The following is a 19,807-nucleotide window of genomic DNA, read 5'->3' as shown; positions in this document are numbered from 1 at the left end:
TATAATAGTAAGATCTACAACAGATTTCAAGGCCCCGTCTCACCATCAAATAATTGACGGTTATTTGATCAAACTTGACAGTTAGTGACACAAACTATACATACTAACTGTCACTTTGTGTCACTAACTGTCAAGTTTGATCAAATAACTGTCAATTATTTGATGGTGAGACGGGGCCTTCATATTCCCTGGAGGAGTAGCTCTAGTAGCCGACCCGTCATTAACAACAATTAAATTAGGAAAGAAATCTAATGCTTCTACTAGTATATTACCATCGACGCAACATGAATTTGATCCCCATAATCCATGATGTGCATTAAAATCTCCGGTAATAATACAATCATTGCTAATTTGAGAAAAAAGACTAACGTAATCTTGCACTGTTACTCTAACATTTGATGGACGGTACACACTCAGGATAGTATACATTTTTTGGTCAATTTTAATATCTACACCACAAACTTCTAAATTAGGATTGAAATTGTTAACAAATGAAATGGGATTATAAATAATGTTATTTGCTAAAATTATGGCAACTCCTCCATATCCTCTAATTCTACTTTTATTAACTACATTGAAATTATTGAAGCAAACAGTATCAGATGGTTTTGACCAAGTTTCTGATAAAAGACCTATGTCAAAACGTTCTTCAAACAGTAATTGCTGTAAAGAATATCGGTTCGCATTTAGCGAACGAATATTCCATTGAATAATTTTAATACTTTTGTCAGCCATTAAAATTATGTAAAAATATTACCTATAATATCTTTAATTTTATTTTCTAATTCAATTTCGTAATTTTTAAAATTAGTTTCTACATTTGATGAAGAATTACAATAGTCAAGGATACTCTGTTTGATTAAATTTTTGAGTGAAGCACTGAGCTGGCCTATAAATATATCAAATTCATTACGGGGCTCATGGTTTCCAAATTGAAATACAGATCCCGAACAGAAACTGGTCGGGTATTCCCTACGCACAGGAGGAAAATTAGGAGTTGTATCAGTAGTCTTCCTTTTTTTGGGGGGGTTATCGTTAGGGGGGGCTATATTCAGATGATTATTATTTTTATAAGTAGTGGTGGAATTCGAGGGTTTAGGGGAGGAGCTTTTTAATGGAGGAAAGTCTGTGTCACAGGTCATTAAAGGTGCAAATTTATTTTTTTGGACTAAACTGGAATAACAGGGATTTTCAAGAGCTTTTTCGGCTTCTTTAAATGAAATATTTATGTTAGCCATAGCTTCTTTAGTCTTTTTTTGTTTTAAATATTCGGGACATTCTTTAAAAACTGACTCGTGGCTACTATTTTTACAATAAACGCAAAATGTAGTACATTTATCGGGACAATCAGTGTTACCTTCATTACCGCACTTCTTACATCTTTTTTTTGACTTGCATTGAGTCGTTGAATGGCCATAACGAAGACAGTTGAAACATTGCATAACAGGACTAACATATATTTCAACTGGACACCTAACTTTGTTGATGTAAATATATTGGGGAATTAATTTACCTTCAAAGCTAATAATAACCATTTGTCTAGGAACTCTTTCTGATACACCGTCACTTTGAACTATTCTAGTCATTCTATGAACTTTTTTTATTGGAATATTAGATTTAATAGTATTAAGTAGTGCACTCTCAGTTAGAGTAGTGTCCACTCCGCGAACGAGACCCCTTTTTTCCGTTAAATAATTTGGAATATATGCAATTAGGTTATTTTTTCCGAAAAAATCTTCAACTACTAATTTATTCGCAACAGCACCTGAATTGACTTGAATTTTAATGCGATTTTTACCTACACTAACAATTTCAATAATATGTTTATCATAACTAGATAGCGAAAGTAGTTTTTCTCCAAGTTTCATTGGATGCAAACGACCGATACTCAAATTTATGTGTTGAACAAATATAAAAAACGGACCAGTATCATTTAAACTAAATCGATTAGATGAATTAAATTCCTGACTTTTTTGAATAGTATTTGTTTTATTTGAAGTAGATGTCAAGTTTATGGTATCATTAGTACTTTTACTAGTATCATTTAAACATTCACTATGAGAATTATTCTGATTTAAATCATTTGTCTGCATAATTATATCGCTCTCATCTGTGAACCCAATATTTTCTACACCAGGATCTGGTGGATCCTTTCCATTTTTGCCCACGGACATCCCGGGGCACGAGCGACGTTCAAATATAAGTATATAAAAAAATTTCTACTTACAGTACAGTTGTCAAATAACAAAACTTAAAATATACGGAAAAACAAACAAAATCGGCTAAACACTCTGTAGAATCTCTTGAAACACACTTTAATACTTCACAATCGATTTGAGTTGAATGAAAAAAGACTTTAGAACTAACTAAATCTACAAATTTTCCGGAGGAACTCGACTAATAAACAATGTTTTATTCAAAATACTTATCAAAAACTGATAGACTAATGTTTGAACTTGAATTTATGTACTTTGTATTTTCAAAAATGATATTTTATCTTGTTTTCGAGCCTTGAAAATCGTCATATTTCGTTCTTTTTTCGGTATTAAATTGTTAACTCTAAAACCATCAACTTAAGAGAAAAATTACAAAAGACTTCGTTTTTTGTTTAGAATGATCCAAAAAATCTAAAATAATATCTGCCTGGGCCGAAATGTTTTTTAATATTTTTAATTAATAAAAAAAGTAATTTTTTAATTATTATTAATTATAGTCAGAAGAAAATTAGATCAGGTACCTCTTGATTTTTATAACTATTGTTAACATACCAAATTATATATCCAATAATTTTTATCCATTAAACAGATCGGTGAAGTTCGACCCTATACTATACGCTGTGAGCTCGTACGTAGAAGGGATATTTACAAATTCGCGAGCGCCAGTAGTGACAAGTCTGTAAACGATTACTGGAAATTTGACATAAATGTCAAAGTGATTAATTTAAAATTAAAATTAAAAACATTAATTATAAAAAGTATTAGTTTGTCAAAGCTGTGTTATATATTTTTACCTTAAATATACAATACGTTTTAAATACTGAATTTAAGTTTTTTTAATGTTCCGTAATATCTAATTATAAATTAATATATTAATCTTACCGCCATCTACACGATAATTGTGAAAGTATCCGAAGTAAGAAATTCATATTTTATCAATAGAACGTCAAAATAATTAGCAAAATCTTAAAAAAATCGATTATAATTTAATTACTTTTTTGCGTTGTAAATATTAAGCGATAACAACTAAATAATAAATTTAAAAATTACCAGTGAAAGTTGATTAGTAATCCGTCAGGAGCGACACCAGCGAAGCTCACAGCGTATACGCTTATATATCGTATTTTACACTACTGAGGCTAGCCTCACTAGGATATCTGAATCAACGTTTGAAATTGTTCTCAGGATGAACCGCCTTTAGTCCCTTTTACGAAACCGTAATATGCTACACATAGAACCGATGAGAAGCTGGACCAGGCCAGCCTCTCGTCTCTCCTGTAACCATTTGAGAAAGTGAAAATGAGATGCATTTACTCGCACGTGGACGAGAGAGATGAGGGCCGTAGCTATTTTTATTTTTTATCATAAAAATAAAGCTATTTAGCAAATTTCAAAAAGTTTAATTGTATTTTAAAAATTGATAATGGAATAAAGAAATAACGTAAATAGTCGATTGATCTACTGGTGAGGCACTGCCTCACCTGCCTCATAGGACCAGCCGCCACTGGTTATCTGTACACGCAAGTATGTGAGCTGTTCTATTACTTCTATATTAACGTCGACTATTGTTAAATTCTGCAAGTTTTGTTGGTTCTTTGCTTGTATTATTAGGGCTTTAGTTTTATGTATGTTGATGGCCAGCCCATTTCGCATTTTCTTCAAGCTCCACATATAGTTCTGTGACGTCTTTTGCGGTTCTTCCCATCAAGTTTACATCATCTGCGTACATTGCAATCTGTTTAGACTTATTAAACAATACATTTTTTGGGTTTTTGGACATTTTTCTGATGACATATTCCATACATATGAACAGAGTCGGTGCCAGCGCATCTCCCTGTTTTAGTCCTTTAGTTATCTGGAAGGGTTATCCTATACGATTACATATTGGTGAAAAACTTTTCACATGCAAAATATGTTCCATAAAATTTTCACATACCTAATTTTAGTATAAAACTACATATGACAACTCATACTTAATAGTGTAGGCGCAAATATTTTACGGATATCCCTACTTTTTCTGTCTTTACACGGCAAATTACGTGTAGTAAAATTCTCACTGGTATGGATATGTAAACATTACTTGACAATGTCATCATTAAGTTTAAAGAGATGGGTCTTGAATATTCTTGTATAACTGTTACTTGTATAATTGCCTTAATTATTAATTCAGTTAATTCATCATCATCAGCGCTTTTCATTCCGGTGGAATGTTTGCCGCTCTTACTTAGAGCTCTGAGATTCGCTTATTGCGGTGAATCACTCCGCATTCCACTTGTATGTTGTCAAAGTTCGTTGTATGACTTGGCTTTCGTTACAATTTTCTTCCACTCATTTCGATATGTGCATAGTTCCCTCCAGTTTCTCACTTCCAGAATTTTGATATCTCTCATGACCTGGTCCTCCCATCTCTCTCTGGGTCTTCCTCTTGGTCTTTCAGTTGCCGGTTTCCATCTGGCGATCTTCTTAATCAGTCGGTCGTTTTTCCTTCTTTCTATGTGTCCCAGCCATCTCAGCCTCTGTGATTTAATAAATCTAACTATATCTTCTCCCTTCATTATGTCTCTTAGTTCATGGTTCATTCTTCTTCTCATTTCTCCGTTGTCCATTCTTATCGGGCCCATAATGCGTCTGAGGATTTTCCTTTCGAATATTCTCAATTTTTCTTCATCTTTTTCCGTGAGGCACATGGTCTCAGCTGCGTACGTAACTACTGGTCTGATTGCAACTCTGTATATTTTCAGTTTTGTATTTCTGGATAAGTTCTTGTCCTTCATAAGCCTATGATATCTCCAGTATGTTTTGTTGCCTGTTAGTATTCGTTCCGTTACTTCTTCACTTCTCTTGTTTTGGCCATTCACTATTACTCCCAAATATTTAAATTGTTGGACTCTTTCAAAAGCGCAGTTTTCTATTTTGATTTCTCTCATCCTGTTATCTTCTCTTCTAGAGCAGAGTAGATATTTTGTTTTTCCATCGTTAATTTCTAGACCTCTTTTCCGTGCTTCTTTTGCCAGGATTGTTACTGCTTCTTTTAATCTTTCCTTGTCTCTTCCCATAAGAACTAAATCATCTGCATATGCAACTATTTGTGTTGAGGAGTGGGCTATAGTTCCTTTAATTGTGCTGGCCTTGACTGTTCCTTCTAGTGCTATGTTGAATAATGTGGTTGACAGGGAGTCGCCTTGTTGCACTCCTGTTTCTATTGCAATTGATTTTGTGCTACCTTCTTCTGTTGTTACTTTGGCTCGAGCTCCATCCATGGTCATTTTTGTTAATCTGATTAATTTTGCTGGTATATCTTGATTTTTCATTTCAATAAATAATTTATTTCTTCTAATACAGTCAAAGGCTTGTTTGAAGTCTACTAAGAGGATGTGGAGTTCTATATTGTGTTCGTGGCATTTTTCGATTGTTTGTGTAACTATGTGGATCGCATCTGTAGTGGATCTGCCTTCTCTGAATCCTTGCTGGTAGTCCCCAATTTTTTTCTCTGTGAATTGATTGAGTTTTTGTTTGATGAGGGCTGTTAGAATTTTATATGTTGTACTCAGTAGAGATATTGCTCTATAATTGTCACAGTTTGTTACTTCTCCTTTCTTAAATATTGGTATAATTCTGCCTTCTTTCCAATCCTCGGGCATTTCTTCTGCTTCCCATATTCTAACTATTAGGTTATAGATGCTTGTTAATAACTTTTCCCCTCCGTTTTTAATTAGCTCATTGGGAATTTCATCTGGGCCTGGTGTTCTTTTCTGTTTCATTTTTTGAATGATGGCTAAATATTCATCATGTGTTGGCATCCCTATTTCATTATCTCTAATGTCTTCCATTGCGCCTCCTCTACCTCCTCTTCCGGGCTTTCTTTGCATCTATATAGTTCTGTGAAGTGTGTTTCCCATGATCTATTGTCAATTTTAACTACTGGCCTGCCTTTTCTTTGTTGAGCTTTTAGGTATCCAAATAGTTTGGCGCTGCCCTTACTATTCATTTCTAGTTCCTTTAACAGCTCTTCGATCCAGTTTTTTTTTGTTCTTGCAACAATTATCGGCTGCTTTCTTTTTTTCTTTATATTCGTTTCGATGATGCACTTCTTTAGTTGATATCCATTTATTTCTTGCTTGGTTTTTCTGTTTGATTTTGTTTTCGCATTCTGCATCAAACCACTCTCTCCTTCTTTTTATTTCCCTCTGTCCTAGCACCTCTTCAGCTGAATTCAAAATGGATTCTTTTATATTCTTCCATATGTCCTCTGTGTTATTTGCTTGTGTTAGGTTTTCCTTTAGGGTTGTCTCATATTGTTCTCTTAGTTCCTGTACTTTTAACTTCTCCAGATTCCATCTTCTTTTGTTTTGTCTTGTTCTCTCTGCTTTAATTATCTTCATTTTGATTTCTCCTATTACTAGAAAATGGTCTGTGTCCGCGTTTGTTCCTCTATATGATCTGATAGTCCTGTCGCCAGGGGGGGTACAACGGCCTCCTTAATTCAGATGGACTTACCCAAGTTTTTTTTATGTATTTTGACCCGTAGAACACGAATTTTTTGGGTAACAGTTGATCCGGATGTCGATAAGATTGTTATAAACAAAGAACTTGAGGAATTACATAGCAGCGATTTTTCGCAAAACAAAATATTTTTTTGTATTTTTTGGATGATTCTCAGCAAAAAATGGTCTTACAAGTTTTTTCGTAGGACGCGTAGTTTTCGAGATATACGCGGTTAAACTTTAAAAAAATCGAAAAAGTGCAATTTTTGAACCGGAATAACTTTTGATTAAAAAATAAAATAGCAATTTTGATTACTGCTTTTGAAAGTTCAAGTCAAATTATATCGGTTTTGATTGTTTGCATTGCTAAAAAATAAGTTTTTATTTGTTAAATAAAGGTATAAACACATAGTGTTTCCCGGGCCCAATGCATGCGTTTTAATGGACGTAATGTACGTAGAAATTCTGTATGCGCGCCTACTCGTTCGATTTCAAATTAGAAATGCATTGAAAACATACTTCAATTACCATGTGTTGATAGCTTTGTTTAACAATAAAAAAATTAATTTCTAGCAATGAAAATAATCAAAACCGATAGAATTTTACTTGAACTTTCAAATGCGGTAAGCAGAATTGCTATTTTATTTTTCAATCAAAAGTTATTCGGGTTCAAAAATTGCAATTTTTCGATTTTTTGAAAGTTCAACCCCGTTTATGCCGAAAACTATGCATCCTACCAAAAAACTTGTAAAATAATTTTTTGCTTAGAATGACCCAAAGAATAAAAAAACATGTTTTGTTTTGCGAAAAATCGCTGTTATGTGATTCCTCAAGTTCTTTGTTTATAACAATCTTATCGACATCCGGATCGACTGTTACCCAAAAAATTCGTGTTCTACGGGTCAAAATACATAAAGAAAACTTGGGTAAGTCCATCTGAATTAAGGAGGCCGTTGTACCCCTACTGGCGACAGGACTATGACATCGTGCATTATTGCTTTCCATTTTTTGGATATTAGTATGTGATCTATCTGATTGCCATCTGTTGTGCCAGGCAATGTAACCATGTTACTTTATGCTCTCTTTTGTGCATAAAGTTTGTACTTATAATGTAACTGTTTGTTATTGCTGCTAGTTGGCATAATTTTCTTCCGTTATCGTTTGTCTCGTCATGAATAGTTTCTTTCCCTGCTACTTCCGTATACTGGTTTTCTTTGCCTACTTTTGCATTGAAGTCACCAACCTATATCATTTCTGGGTAATCTTTCATATAATTCTTCCAGTTGTTCATACAATTCAATTTTATCATTTTCTGGTGCATTTTCTGTGGGTGCATATATGTTTATGATTGTCATATTGGCTTGTTTGTTTTCTATTTTTATATACGACATTGGCCTCTTACTGTTAACCATGAATGCTGTACCGTTTTTTCCTTGCTTGTTTTCTCCCGAGTAGTATATTGTGTAGTTTTTCTTTTTGATATTTCCTTCTCCTTTCCATCGTACTTCTTGTAGTGCTAGTATGTCTATTCTGTATCTTTGCATTTCTCTTGCTACCTCTTCCATTTTTCCTGGTCTCAATAATGTTTGAACGTTCCAGGTTCCTACTTTTACTCTACTTTTCTTCTTGGTTTTTCTTTTTGTATCTCTTTTTCTTATGTTTGATTCGTTGTTCTTTTTCCGTGCTCGTTTCGTCTTCCGGTTTTCATCCATTTTCTTTACAGTCTCTTTACATTCCATAAATGCGTTTTCTATATTCGTTTGCCGGTATGTTTTAGTGATACTAGTCGTTTGTTCTTTACTATGTGCTACTTTTACATACAATCTCAGTTTTTTGGCTTTGTGCCGGAATTATTTGCAGTCTTGGTTATTTTCGCCATATTTTCTGATTCATTTTCGTCATCTCCTGGTGATATTTCAGTATATGTTCTTCCTCTGGGTTTTCCTTGAGGTGTTTTAGTATTCATCGTTTCGCTTTGTGTCCTCTTGTATCCTAAGCTTTCCACAGTATATGTTTTGTCGTTTATTTTTAGCTTATTATCATTTAGCGATGCCCTCTGACCCCTTTCTCTTGCTTCCTTTAAGTGTTGTTTCAGTATCTTTCTCTTAGTCCATTCTTTAACGGTAAAATATTGCAAAACCTCTAAATTTTAAAGAACCGCTGGGATTGACATGAAATTTGGCATACACATAGCCAACAAGTCAAAGAAAAAAAGTGATATTGTGCCGATATGTGCTTTTGCCCTGGGGGTGGTTTTCATCCCCTCTTGGGGGTGAAAAAATATTCGTCCAAAAAAAGTCAGGAAATGGTTAAACTGGCTAATTTTAAGTAACTTTTATTCTATAGAGTTTTTTCACGAAGTCAATACTTTTCGAGTTATTTGCCAGTGAATATGTTCATTTTTTCAACAAAATAACCACACTTTTAGACGGTTCTTCGCAAATAACTCAAATAGTAAGTATTTTGTCGAAAAAACATTCTTAGCAAAAATATAGCCAGTAAAGAATTTAAAAAAAATGGTGTATATATCACGTCTCTACACCTAGTAGAAGCAGAGTTATAGCTAATGAAAAATAGGTTCATATTCGTCAAGTTCCAAATGGAATACTTTAACGTGAAATAACCAAAAATGAAGCACATTTCGGGGAAAACTCATTATAACTTATTTAAAGTGTTTAAAAAAATCTTCATTTTTGTTTTATAAAAAAAATTTCTAGCATCAAAATTAAACAAGTTACGCCCAAAATTAAGTTTAGTCCCTTTTGGTTTTGGTAAAAAAATCGAGAAAATCACCCCCTAATTAGTATCTTAAATGAACTTAATCGTTACGACTTCACAAGTTTCTTGACTCGTGTATATATTGTTTATATGATCTGTAAGTTTCATCGGTTCAAAGTCCTTATTATTGAAAGGGCTGTAGTTAAAAGGGGTTGAACGAGTCGCTGATCACGAATGTATGCAAATTTAGAAACACCAAATCTTAATCAATTTTTGTCTAACAGAAAAACAAAAAAATACATGATATTCAGAAAAGCAAATCTCACTTTTTTTGTTTTTCGAGATTTTTGGTATCTCTAACAATTTTTAAGTTATTTTGAAAAAAAAGCATATTTTTCAAAATTTAAATTTTTAAAAATTTTATTCTAAAACCAAATTTTTTCAAAAATAAGCACTTTGAATCGATCAAACTTACAGATCATATAAAAACAACATAAGTAAAATAATTTGTGGAGCGGTAACGATTAATTTAATTTAAGTTGCTAATTAGGGGGTGATCCTCCCGATTTTTTTTTGCAAAAACAAAAGGGACCAACTTTATTTTAAGCGTAACTAGCTTAAATTTAATGTTAGAAACTTTTTGTAAAAACAGAAATAAAGCTTTTTTTAAACACTTTAAAAAAGTTATAATAGGTTTTCCCCAAAAAGTGCTTAATTATTTGGATATTTCACGTCGAAATATTCTATTTGAAATTTGGTGAATATGAATCTATTTTTCATTGGCTATAACTCTGGTTCTACGAGATCCAGAGACCTAACGCGTACACCATTTTTTAAACTTTTTTATAGGCTATATTTTTGTTAAGAACGTTTTTTTCGACAAGTACTTACTTTTTGAGTTATTTGCGAAAAACCATCTAAAAAAGTGGTTATTTTGTTGAAAAATGAACATATTCACTTGCAAATAACTCGAAAACTGTTGACTTGGCGAAAAAGCTCTATAGAACAAAAGTTACTTAAAATTAGTCAGTTTACCCATTTCCAGACTTAGTTTGGACATATATTTTTTCACCACCAAGAGGGGGTGAAAGTCACCCCCAGGGCAAAAGCACACATCGGCACAATATCACTTTTTTTCTTTGACATGTAAGCTATATGTACGCCAAATTTCATGTCAATCCAAGCGGTTCTTTAAAATTTAGAGCAAAAACCGTGAAAGAATGGACTATCTGGTCTTGTATCTCCTTGGAATAATCTTCACTTAGGTAAATGTCTGTTCCTTTTAGTATTTTCGATTGGTTCAATATTTCTGTTCTTTTGGAACCGCTTTTAAGTTCCAGTCGTATAGGTCTCGGTAACTGTCTTAGGGGATCTCTTTGTATACCAACGCGTTTTATGTCTATTATGTATGTGTGTTCATTTAGTGGAACTTGGATTTTAATTGCCATATTTTGTATACTTTTTATCATATCATTTTCTTGTTCACCTTCTTTCTCTGTTATACCGTATACTATAATATTTTTAAACTAAAAAGGGGTAGTTTCCTGGATTGGCTGTATACCTTATAGTTAAACAAACTGGAACATGAAGTAAAAACCACTTCTATGTAAAAGGTATATTTACTAAAAATTTTTATAATCCCAATGGATTCAATAAAATGAGTTCATCAGAACGTTTTCAAACCTATCGGTCCATCAACAGTGAATTTGAATACTTGCAAAATAGCCCCAGAACCAAACAATGGTTGTGGGGTTGTGTATATAATGGTTGTGTATATAATCACAACCATTGTTTGGTTCTGGGGCTATTTTGCAAGTATTCAAATTCACTGATGATGGACCGATAGGTTTGAAAACGTTCTGATGAACTCATTTTATTGAATCCATTGGGATTATAAAAATTTTTAGTAAATATACCTTTTACATAGAAGTGGTTTTACTTCATGTTCCAGTTTGTATAATATTTTTCTTTCTTACCTCTCTTTCTAGATCTTCTATTCTTTTTTCGTGTACTTTATTTTCTGATTTTAATGCTATATTTTCAACTTTTAATTCTGCGATTTCCCTTTTCATGAGCTGTAAATCATTTTGCACTTCATTTAGTTTTTGTTCTAATCTTATGCCTCTATTATCCATACAATCTAATTTTTCACTCATCTTTTTCATCATTTCCTCCATCTTTTTTCGACTATGGATTATTTTTCTAAATCTCTAGGCTAGCGTTAAAATCTTTCTCACTTCGACTGTTCGGAAGACTTTGCTTTTATCCAATCTCAGAGATTAGAATTTTACTATTAGGCCAATCAAGTTAGGTTTTTACTAAACATAACGGAAAAGACGAGGTTTGACAGTTGAAATGTGTAGTATGAGATATTACAAAAAGACTACCATCTTGGGATTCATCAATTTTTTAGTGGAACATTTTTTAAATAAACAATCAAAACGTCAAACTTAGTTTTTTGCTCATAACTTAAAAACTTGTTTATTTAGAAATTTTACGTCCACAGATAACTTTTTCAGAAAAAAAAGATACATCGAATGAGATACGCTAAATGAAAATCGGTTAATAAACAAAAAAGTTATTGCAAAACGGAAGACAAAATCACTGTTTTTAAATATTTTTAATAACAATTTTATTGTTTATTAGAATATGTTTTAATATAACTAAAATTGAGGGCATTATGGTGTTTGAATGGTGTGCAAAAAATGGTCTAGATCTGTTAAATAGTTTTCACAAAATTGAATTTGTTTCTAAACTTGTTTGAAAAACGAGCTAATTTCTGAGGCTGGTCCAGTTAATATGGCTGAATGTATCTCAATATTCCGGGGCTCATTTCCTTCGTTAAGATGTATACTAACAGCGTATGAAAAAAAAGTAAAAAAAAATTACATATACGTACACAAAATTATTTGTTAATAAATAGCAGTTTTTAAGCTTATAAACAATTACAATAATTTCGTAGAAATTAGATCAAATTAAATGGCAATAAAAAATACGGAAAGCTGGTTAAAATACACAACTTGTAAAAAAAAATTTTAGGTCGTACGACCCTTGGGGTCTGAGATAGCCCCTTTTTTTTTGAAAAAATCACTGTTACGTTAATTAACAACACTAAGATCTGAAATTAACCAATATTTTATAAGAAAAGTCAAAGTTTTTAACAAAGTTTTTAGCAAGAAAAAATGTTAAAAATTGTTTAAACAGTAGTGTTATAAACAAAAAGTATTTTGCGTTCCGACTAAAGTAAAAAATAGCGGGCGTAGTCGACTGACTGAATAGTGGGCGCGGTTGGCGACCGGCAGCAACTCTTAAAATTACGTTATACCGACCACAAAAATCAACTTTAAAGTGAATAACAAATTTTCGTCATTCCTTATGTTTTCGAGATCTCCGAATCCGAATATGGAGTTTATTTTTTTATAGAATTAGTGGAACATGTTCAAAAATCAAATTTTATGCCAAAATGCGATAAATCAATTTTGATGATTTTTCAATTTTAACTCACTGTATTTTTGGTCGCTGTAAATATTTCCTTTTGAAAATTTTACTGTGTTATCCTTGAAGCATTTAGATAACAATGAGATTTGTCCAAAATGATTAAACACATTAAAAGAGAAGTTGTTAGTTTTTAAACATTTTGTCGTCAGATTTCGTTAGTTTCATGCTTACTTAAAAAAGTTGAATGACAAACTTTTTAGTTTATAATTTTAACTAACACAGAAATAAAATATAATTCATGAAGAAGTTATCCAAAAAAATTTAATTTAAAATATGCAATAGGAAAAATGTTATGTGACTTTATAGACGAGCGGCACACTGGCACACCCCAAAAAAAGCTTATTTCTCGAGATACTGATACTAATTTTGGTAATAGGTACTTTATATTTTTGATGGTGCTGAAAACGAAAATTAGGGTTGCTTTGAATTTTACGTCGGGGAACATTATCAAAATCGCAACTTTACCCTAAAAATAAAAATCACTTTTTTGCGTTTAACTTGCTACAACTCAGTTCCATTGTAATATTTTTTTCTAAAATTTTTATATTATATATTTCTCACCATTCTGAAGACAATGGGACCTGCTTCAATATTTCTGTCTTGCTATAAAGAAAGTTATAAATTGTTTGAAGTAAAAGGTGCAGATTCTTGAATTGCAAAGTTTAATCACAAAAGTTGAGTGACAAAATTTGAAATTTAGCTGTTCAATTAATTTTTTGTTAAAATCTAGAGTACAGAGAACAAAATGTTTTATAGAAAAAAGGTGGTGTAACTTTTAATTTTAAAAAAAACGTGATTTCATTTTTTTTTATTTTTAGGGTAAAATTTCGATTTTGACAATGTTTCCTTATCTAAAATTCAAAATAAAACCCACTTTCGTTTTCAGCACCATCAAAAACATAAAGTAAGACCAAAATTAGCCATTCACCACAGTGTGGTTGATATCTCGAGAAATGAGCGTTTTTTTTTTGGGAGTACCACTTGTCTATAAGGTCGCGTAACTTTTTTTCTGTTGCATATTTTGACTTGAAATTTTCCAGAAAACTTCTTCAGGACCTATGTTTTAATGCTGCGTTGATTAAAATTATAAACTAAACAGTTTGTCACCCAACTTTTATAAGTTAACAGAAAACTAATGAAAAAATTGTTCAAACAATTTTCCGGCCGCGGTAGCTCTTGGTATCCTTTGGATTTGTTATAAGGAACTTTCTTTTGAGTAAGTTTGTGCAAAAAATAAGAATCGGAATAATTTACCTAACGGGGCCGACGATACAGCCTGGACTACACACGGATTCAAAATAGAGAATAAAAATAGCCTATACCTAACAATCGGGTTCTACTGTACCAAGTTTACTATTTTTTTTTATCTATGGTATCACATTAAAATAATAATGTTTATCTTATTTTCATTGCAAAATTATCCAAAACAAAGCAGCTAATGGGATGTATAAACCTTTTTTAAGTGGCCTTTTTATTGTCATTTTTTAAATTTATTTATTTAGAATATAATTTTACTACATAAATGTGCAAGATAATAATATTCATAAAATGCAAGTTTCTACCAAAATATATAAATATAATATTAAGCTTCAAATCCGGTATACTGTCAATGTTAAAAATGGGCTGCAACGGTCTAGCGCTAGCGAATGATAGTCCGCGAATTTATTCTCCTTCGGCTACGCCCATTATTTTTTTTACTTTAGTCGCAACGCAAAATACTTTTTGTTTATAACACTACCGTTTTAACAATTTTTAACATTTTTTTCTTGTTAAAAACTTTGACTTTTCTTATAAAATATTGGTTAATTTCAGATCTTAGTGTTGTTAATTAACGTAACAGTGATTTTTTCAAAAAAAGGGGCATTTTTTCAAAACAACCTTATTTTCGTTTTCAGCACCATCAAAAATATAAAGTATTACCAAACTTAGTATCAGTATCTCGAGAAATAAGCTTTTTTGGGGTGTGCCAGTGTGCCGCTCGTCTATAAAGTCACATAACATTTTTCATATTGCATATTTAAATTAAATTTTTTTGGAAAACTTCATGAATTATATTTTATTTCTGTGTTAGTTAAAATTATAAACTTAAAAGTTTGTCACTCAACTTTTTTAAGTAAGCATGAAACTAACGAAATCTGACGACAAAATGTTTAAAAATTAACAACTTTTCTTTTAATGTGTTTAATCATTTTGGACAAATCTCATTGTTATCTAAATGCTTCAAAGATAGCACAGTAAAATTTTCAAAAGGAAATATTTACAGCGACCAAAAATACAGTGAGTTAAAATTGAAAAATCATCAAATTTGATTTATCGCATTTTGGCATAAAATTTGATTTTTGAACATGTTCCACTAATTCTAGAAAAAAATAAACTCCATATTCGGATTCGGAGACCTCGAAAACATAAGGAATGACGAAAATTTGTTATTCACTTTAAAGTTGATTTTTGTGGTCGGTATAACGTCATTTTAGGAGTTGCTGCCGGTCACCAACCGCGCCCACTATTCAGTCAGTCCACTCCTCCCGCTATTTTTTACTTTAGTCGGAACGCAAAATACTTTTTGTTTATAACACTACTGTTTAAACAATTTTTAACATTTTTTCTTGCTAAAAACTTTGTTAAAAACTTTGACTTTTCTTATAAAATATTGGTTAATTTCAGATCTTAGTGTTGTTAATTAACGTAACGGTGATTTTTCCAAAAAAAGGGGCTATCTCAGACCCCAAGGGTCGTACGACCTAAAATTTTTTTTAGAAGTTGTGTATTTTAACCAGCTTTCCGTATTTTTTATTGCCATTTAATTTGATCTAATTTCTACTAAATTATTGTAATTGTTTATAAGCTTAAAAACTGCTATTTATTAACAATTAATTTTGTGTACGTATATGTATTTTTTTTTACTTTTTTTTTTCATAGGCTGTTAGTATACATCTTAACGAAGGAAATGAGCTCCGGATTATTGAGATACATTCAGCTATATTAACTGGACCAGCCTCAGAAATTAGCTCGTTTTTCAAAAAGATTTATAAACAAATTCAATTTTGCGAAAACTATTAAACATTTTTTGCACACCATTCAAACACCATAATGCCCTCAATTTTAGTTATATTAAAACATATTCTAATAAACAATAAAATTGTTATTAACAATATTATAAAACAATGATTTTGTCTTCTGTTTTGCAATAACTTTTTTGTTTATTAACCGATTTTCATTTAGCGTATCTCATTCGATGTATCTTTTTATTCTAAAAAAGTTACCTGTGAACGTCAAATCTCTAAATAAACAAGTTTTTAATTTATGAGCACAAAACTAAGTTTGACGTTTTGATTGTTTATTTAAAAAATGTTCCACTAAAAAATTGATGAATCCCAAGATGGTAGCCCTTTTGTAATATCTCATACTACACATTTCAACTGTGAAACCTCGTCTTTTCAATTATGTCGAAAAACGGCTTATTTTTTACTAACTTGATTGGTCTATATTCAGTTAATTAATATGATAATTTTTTCACTAACCATGTATTCAGTTCAGTTTTCACTAACCATTCAGTAAGTTCACGTCTTAAATCAATTATTTATCAAATACACTATCAATATTATTTATTCAACAACTCAAAATATTCCCGATGCCATATCAAATATTTAAAATTGTCACTAAATTACATTCAACTCAGTGCGTTGTATGACAAAGATAACGAATGTTCGATTTGGAAAATATCACCACGGACATGGTGTCCATTTTCTTCGAATCCTGAAAAAACTAATAAATATGTTTTAAAAATTTAAACGCAGAATGAAAGGCTAAATTATTATCGAGGGCCGAAAGTCCCTTAGAATAATTAAAAAGTTTCATTTGAATGAGATATTTGAAATTAAAATTCACACTACATTTTCTCTTAGTTTTTCACCCGTGTAACTGATTAAAATAAACATTATAGAAGTTTTCAGGGACTTTCGGCCCTCGGTAAGAACGTAATCTTTCATTCTTCGTTTAAATTTTTCAAAAATGCTTATTAGTTTTCGCAGGATTTGCGCCTAGACAATTATTTAGAGCTTCACGATACGATACAATATCAATAGTTTTCAAGTATTTAGTATTATATTGGTTATGCCAATGAAGTATCGTGTTGTTTATCGATATCGGCAATTTCTTATAAAAATAATAGAGAGATATCGCAAAGGCTAATGTTAATATCGTGTCAAGACGTAAATAAAGGATAACGGTCTATTTCAACATAGGCATCAAGAGAGTTATCGCAAATGTTCTGGGCCGGGGTTTAACGTTATTATGATAACCGATGTTTGGCATTAAATGTAACCTATAAATTAATGTTGAGGAATACTATAAATGGTTTTTTATTGAAAAATGAATTTGGATACTGAGTAGGTTTACTTGCATTTTAATTTTAATGATTAAACAACAATAAATATAAATAATCAGTATAAAAATAATATAAAACATCTGAATAACTAATATCCTACCACAGAAAGTACCACCGTGTTTCTCAACACGGGAAACAAGATGATTCACAGTTTTTTCTGTATAAAATTTCTATTCTATAAAGTATTTTTTATGTTTCATTCCAAATATCAAATTAGCGTTAACGTTATTACCATCCGTTATTTCAACCTAAATAGCGGGACACGTTATCCGGTATTAACGTATCATTCACTGTGCGCTTGCGTACATGTCAAAATAGCATTTTCCGCTATTAGCGTGCGATAAAAATGCCTTTGCGATATCTCTCTATTGTATTATGGATTTCGATACGATATCGATACAATACTCCATGAAATATTGACATAAAACGGATTAAATTAATAATCTTATAAAAAATATATTAACATTTATTAAAAAAATCTCTTAAAATGTACAACAAATAGGATAAATTACATTGTAACCTCACAAATATATGTTCCTAAAGCTTCATCCATCTGTTTACACAAATGAGTTCTCTCGACAGGTACGGACGTCGCTTGGACAGACAAAATATCTCTAGCCAACCTAGATAAAACCGGGAAAACACTACTATACAGGGTGAGTCATGGGACTCCTATGGGGAATAACAAATGAACATTACAAAGTGTCTGCTCCCATGGTTTAATAATATACAGGGCGAGTTTCGCATTTTGACAGAAATTTGCATTCGTCATAATCTTTGAACGGTCAGGTCGATGTATCTCTTATTTTGGTCAATGGTTACACTACAGTGGAACTTGGTTATAACGTCATTGAAGGGTCCATTAAAAAATTGACGCTATATCAGAGTGACGTTATAAGAGAGGTATAGAAAAATGAAATTTTAACGAGGGAAAATTTTATTATAGCATTATTGCTATATTAGGTACATTAGATATATTATTTTTTAATGAATCTACATCACCGCGTAATTTTTTTAACATTTTCTCCGTCCTTAAAGGTTTTTAAATGTATATCCTTGTTTTTTAGGATTGAGCCAAGATGACACTCGAATTAATTAAAGGCTTTTAAATTTATATCCTTATTTTTTAGGTTTGAACCAAGATGACACTCGAATTAACAAGTCCAAATTGCCGACAAACATCAGTAATTTTTCGACTACTTTCAAATGTTCTTATAACACGCACTTTATCTTTAATATGCAAAACCTTCCTTTTAGTACTACAACTTGTCATAATAAAAAAATAAAAAGCTAATTACTAAATTAAAATCTGAAACAGAAAAATTTGACTGTTAGGACGGTACTGACAAATGAGAAATCATAGAACTGTTAAGGTCGGGTCATATTATGCGTTCGGGGCACGTATCGTTTCGTTTCGGAAAAATATAAAAACCTGATTTAACAAAGAAGTGTATGATACGATACGCTCCGTATAGTATGAATGGTTCATATTTAAAACCATAAAAACAATATTTTTCGGAAACGAAACGCTACGTGCCGAAAACGCAACGTGCATTATAATATGACCCGACCTTTAAGGTCAGATAACTGTACACAGAAGGGATGATTTAACTTTCTCACATTCTTGGAAGGATCAATGTCGCAAAGTCGGGAACACATTGCACTTTATTCTTCATAAAATAAAAATATGACAACCTACTGTAAAATTTTATGACGCTATAGACGAGTGTTACTTTATTTTAAGCCGCTAAAACCGGGTTTTTAATAATGTTATTGAATAGTTTTTGATCGGACCTATTAAAAATTGACGTTACAACCGAGATGACGTAATTACCGAGGCCGTAATATCCAAGTTCCACTGTATTACCACTAATCAACTGATTTATTAAAACTAGAAAAAACTCAGGTCCGGCTTTAAAAAATTAGTTCGTTTGGGTCTTAAAAAAATTCACCCTGTATACGCTTTTTGAAAACTCTAATATGAAGTTTACAAATTAGACAAATAGGCAATTCAAATGGCATATTTATTTTTTCTCCACACGATTACTTATTTTTTTTATAAAAAAAATCAAATTTGACTATGAATAATTAAAAGTTTGGTAAAGTGAACCATATATTTAAAAAAACTAACTTTTATTACAAAAAATATTTTTTCTGAACAAATATTTAATTTATGTTACCACCCAATCAACTGATTTATTCAAACTAGAAAAAAATCAGCCCCGGTTTAAAAAATTAGTTCGTTTTGGTCTTATAAAAAATTTCACCCTGTATAAGCTTTTTGAAAACTCTAATATGAATTTTACAAATTAGACAAATAAGCAATTAAAATGGCATATTTATTTTTTCCCCACACGATTACTTAATTTTTTATTAAAAAATCAAATTTGTCAAAGTCGGAATTTTAACCTAAAAATGAAAAAAAAAATGAAATCACGGTTTAACTCGCTACAACTCTGTTCCATTTTAATATTTTTTTCTGAAATTTTTACAGCACATATCTC

The 19,807-nt window shown here is 31.4% G+C and overlaps 1 protein-coding gene across 3 annotated transcripts in view; it reads left to right on the top strand.

Moving 5' to 3' along the window:
- Positions 1-19,807, top strand: part of LOC114332802 (gastrula zinc finger protein XlCGF57.1-like) — a 62,486-nt gene that overhangs the window by 9,431 nt on the left and 33,248 nt on the right. The gene's annotated exons all lie outside the window — the stretch shown is intronic.

The sequence above is a fragment of the Diabrotica virgifera genome, chromosome 9 (genome assembly GCF_917563875.1).
Source record: "Diabrotica virgifera virgifera chromosome 9, PGI_DIABVI_V3a".
Classification (NCBI taxonomy): domain Eukaryota; kingdom Metazoa; phylum Arthropoda; class Insecta; order Coleoptera; family Chrysomelidae; genus Diabrotica; species Diabrotica virgifera.
This window is presented reverse-complemented; position numbering and strand designations above follow the sequence as displayed.